Consider the following 5,082-nt stretch of genomic DNA (forward strand, 5'->3'; position numbering starts at 1 on the left):
ACTAAAAACTAAACATGCTTAAAGCGCTTTACAAGGGTCCAAACCAACAATAACGTTTAACATTTAGGAATAGACAGGAGACTTGTATATAGAGACAGCGCTGTTATCAGCGAGGTACTCATTTTACACGAAAATGCAGTTAGACATTATGGGTAAAGAGTCTTTTCCAAGGACTCAAACTTTGTGCTGCCAAAAAGAGCGGACTCGAACCAGGTCCAAAGGCGAGTGTCATACTAAAAAAATCACAAACTCCTCTGTGTCAATCTCGGTGATTTCTCTCTTACTTTTTAATTAAAATTATGATAAGACACCCACTTCTTTAACTGCCTTTTGTGTATTGCATGCATGCAGCGTTTAAAGATACTACCAATACTACACATCACTCTACAAACTTGACACAGCATTAATTATTTGTCAATAATGCATAGTGTCAAGAAAGGAATATATTGTGATGAAGTGTACTGATCCATGGTTAAAAACGAACATTTTTCATTATTTATATTTCTTTTCAGGCCAAATTCAAGCCACAAGCTCCTCACCTGAGATATGACTCAAAATTTTCAACCAAAAAGTCATCAAAGAAAGACAAGAATAAAGATACTAAGGTTTGAATTGTAAATTTTCTACTTATGACTTTATATGGTGAGAACATCTAGCTTTGTAGCCAGTTAATCCCGCCCCCCATCCTTCTCTCTTGCTCTATCTTTTTCTCTGGTTGATATGTTGCTTAGTAGGTCTACAACAAATAGCATAGGTGCCAACCAGTACGATAAAATCGTACTTAGTACAATTTGGCCAATCCAGAAAAAAAGAAAAAAAAAAGAAGAAAATCTGATAAATATTAAGCTTTTTAAGCCCCAGCCTCAATAATCTGCTTCTGTCACCACCTCCCCATCACTTATGCCTACCCAGTATGATGATAAAGGTAAGCTTCTCTTAGTATTACAGTTCTGACCATTCTAGTACTTAAACATTAATAAATATGCCATTTTAAGACATGAATTGGGCATCCGCGCCGCACCGCGTATAATAATACCCGACACAGAATGTTTTGGGATCAAAACTCTTCTTCAGCCATCAACAAAAAAACAATAAAGACATAAATACAGAGACTTTCCAAGATTTTTCTACAACAGAGATGACCTACAAAATTTCTCTGTCGTCAATCTGGAATTTAGTAATGCATTTTTTAAAAAGTTTATATTCATTTTTGTTTATTACTTTTTACAGTCCACAGCTTCTAGCAGTTTAGTATCACTTTCAAAATTTACAAGCTCTTAAAAATTAGTAGATCTACATCTTGCAACATTAAAAACATAAACAAACCACACAAAAAACAACTAGTTTTATACCACAATAAGATGAAGTTTGGACTGATGTTTAGTGAAAAAACTGATTTTTCAAATGATATTAATAAAGTGAAAGAGGCTGTTATTTTTTTCCCCATGCTGTTCCAACATATTAGAAGACGGTAAATATACATAATTGCCCACCATTGGACACAGCATTACCTGATATCTCCTGTGACCTCAGACAATTAGCTAACATGGAAGGTTAATGGACCCTTGAGAGTTCTATCCTTTGCTAAACTTCTTTTGCTGTGGTTCCATATGAACAAGCCTTGTAGTAAACATGTGTTCTGATTCGTCGGTAGCATTGGAAGGAGAAAAAAGGTGTTTTTTATTGGTTAGAGTACGAGACGACGATGGTAGCTACATAGGAAAGCATACAACAAAAGGTAGGTTTTACATACGCTTTATGAAGGGAAATATTTTCAGGTTTCGAGAGTTGACCTAATCTGGATTTCAGGTTTTGGCACCCATGTCATCAAATTTGATTGCCTTTCCATGTTGCTAAAAATAAATCCCATTATAGCTGAGTCTGTGAAGACTGTTGTTGCCTTTTTAGTCAAGTAATCTTGATTATTGCGGTCTATTTCAGGTGAAACTTGAAGCCAACGATACACAAAATACAAATGAAGCTAAAGTTGCCCCACAGAAATTTCCGAAAGCTGGGAAAAAGGATAAAAAGGTCTGTATTGTTCAACATGTTGCAGTCCATTAGTTTCAGATTTGTAACTTACAAATTGATGATGAAAGTTGCACTCTTTATATGCCCAGAAGGACTAGTTTCAAGATAAATTCAATAATCTATATATATATATATATATATATATATATATATATATATATATATATATATATATATATATATATATATATATATATATATATATTGAATTGTGTTTGATACAAATATGGTACGAAAAGTGCTCGACATGTAGTAATGGAGCGAATTATTATTTAAAATATTTACCACAATGTTTGGGGCAGTCTACATCAATGTTTCAGGCTTAATAAATATATATATATAAAACAATATATTAAGCTTACCCCTAAAGAATACACACATTTACTTGACAAAAATATACAAGCAGAGTACAAGAAACAAACACCATCTACGACACCTGACATTACAGCAGAAGACAAAAGCATCGCCGAAAACCTACAGCTAAGTGACAGAATAGACACCACAGCAAAATCTAACGCCTTCATCACTATCATAGACCATAAACCAAACTTTCGCAACAACGTACAATGCCGTCTCATAAACCCATGTAAATCACAAATCGGAAAAATAAATAAACAGATTTTAGACAGAATCAACACCAAAATCGTCAAGGAAACCAAATTCAACCAATGGAGAAACACCGCTGAAGTTATCAACTGGTACCGAAACACAGAATACAAACAACGACAAAACGCAATCATCTTTGACATCTGTAATTTCTACCCTTCAATCACCAAAACCCTACTCCTCAAAGCACTACAGTTCGCGAAAACCTTCGACAACATCACCGAAGAAGAAATACATCACTTTACCATAATGGAATAGCATGGACAAAAAAATCAACAAACTTTGATGTCACCATGGGAAGCTACGATGGAGCAGAAACATGCGAGCTCGTCGGACTATATCTACTTTCTCAAATGCAAAATCTTGATATAAACATTGGACTATACAGGGACGACGGACTCGCATTGTGTAATAAAACACCGAGACAGACAGGATTAATATAGAAAAAAATATGCAAAATCTTCCAGGACAACAATCTGAAAATTACCATCGAAGCCAACAAAAAGACATTCGACTTCCTGGACATAATCATCAACCTAAACGACGGCACCTATCAACCATTTTCAAAACCCAACAACATCCCATTGTACGTTCATAGACACAGCAATCATCCGCCATCTATAATAAAAAACATCCCAGAGAGCATTAACAAACGACTATCTAACAACTCTACAAACAACAACATATTCAACGATGCAATCCCACCGTACACAAACGCACTACAAAAAAGTGGATATAACTACAAACTAGAATATGAGGAAGAGACCATTACCACCCCAACAAAAAAACGACAAAGAAAATGACACATAACATGGTTCAACCCACCCTACAGCAAGAATGTGACAACATCTATCTGTAACAAATTCTTCAATCTACTACAAAAATGCTTCCCTCCCGGTCACGTTCTACACCCAATCATGAACAAAAACACCATCAAAATAGGATACACCTGCATGCCAAACATACAAAACATTATTTCATCCAACAATAACCGAAAACTATCACAGCCAGATCAGCCCAGCAACAACCTAGAGAAAAAATGCAACTGTAGGACCCAGACAACATGCCCACTAAACGGCAATTGCCTGACCAAAACGTAATTTATCAAGCCACAGTAACACGACCAGACACACCAAAACAAGAAACATACATTGGCCTCACCGAGTGTCCATTCAAAACCAGATACAACCTGCATACATCTTCCTTCAGAAACATACACAAACGACATTCTACTACACTAAGCGAACACATTTGGAACCTCAAAGAAAAAAACATACAACACAGCATCACATGGAAAATCATCTCCAGAGCACAGTCGTACTCCCCCTCTTCTAAGATTTGCAACCTCTGCTTGGAAGAAAAATTCTTCATCATCACTGAACCGAACATAGCAACACTCAACAGAAGAAATGAACTAACTTCCTCATGCAGACATAGAAACAAACATCTTTTATGTAATTATGAAGCTCCATAAACACGAATCTATAAAAATACGAAAACACAACAATCTACTTTCACTTCCACTTCCTGATGAGAGCAACGCTCTATAACAACGTTGTAGAAGTCAAACTATCTTAATTATCTTTCAAATGTTTATATATATATATATATATGTATATGTATATATATATATATATATATATATATATATATATATATATATATATATATATATATATATATATATATATATATATATTACAAGTTTAGATTGAAAATGAAATAAGTACATCGTATACACTATCATTCAACAGCCATAATTTGTTGCAAACAGTGTCATATTGACACTACTAACTGTTGACTGTTGATTCAGTCATCAAGAATTTTTTTTTCTTTTTTTAAATTTCGATCCCATTGCACCCAGGCATTCCATGAAGGAATGTAGATAATCATCAAACAAGATGTCTGGTGTCAACAGAAATAATAATAACAATAATGGGAGGATAAAAATCTTTATGATTTGCACCATCAAACAAGCTTTGTTAGGTAAGATATATATTTTGCCTATGCAACTGTTTTATGGTATAATGTGAAACTTTTTTACCCTTTTTGTTTCATATGTCGAAAAATATTTCTGCTGCTAAAATTGAAATAAATATATATATAACTATGTGTTTCTAACTTTTACTTTTGTTTCATCGTGCATGTTGTATTCCAGCCCAGATTCCAACCACAAGCACCTCATGAGAGACATGGGCTGAAATTCTCTACACAAAAATATTTTCAAGACAATCCGGATGAACAGGTAAAGAATCTGTTTTGACAATTGATACAGACGCATTCTTATAGCTTTTACAACAATCCTTTTAGTCTTATTTGTCCAAAGTAGAACCGTACTCGAGTTATTAATAAACAGGATCCTCTCATCAACTGGGTTTAGCTTTTATCAATGATATGAGCTGTGGATTGAAATTTTCCACACAAAAATACTTTGAAAGACAAAAA

General features: G+C 34.3%; 1 long non-coding RNA gene across 1 annotated transcript; it reads left to right on the top strand.

The window, feature by feature from the left end:
- Positions 1-512: 512 nt before the first annotated feature.
- LOC144979418 (uncharacterized) lies at positions 513-4,882 on the top strand. The gene is made up of 3 exons (XR_013646695.1): positions 513-605; positions 1,942-2,031; positions 4,796-4,882. It is a non-coding gene; the product is annotated as an uncharacterized LOC144979418 (long non-coding RNA).
- The last annotated feature ends 200 nt before the right edge of the window (positions 4,883-5,082 follow it).

This window comes from Berghia stephanieae, chromosome 9 (assembly GCF_034508935.2).
Source record: "Berghia stephanieae isolate SIO BIC M18660-M18661 chromosome 9, UCSD_Bste_1.3, whole genome shotgun sequence".
NCBI lineage: Eukaryota > Metazoa > Mollusca > Gastropoda > Nudibranchia > Aeolidiidae > Berghia > Berghia stephanieae.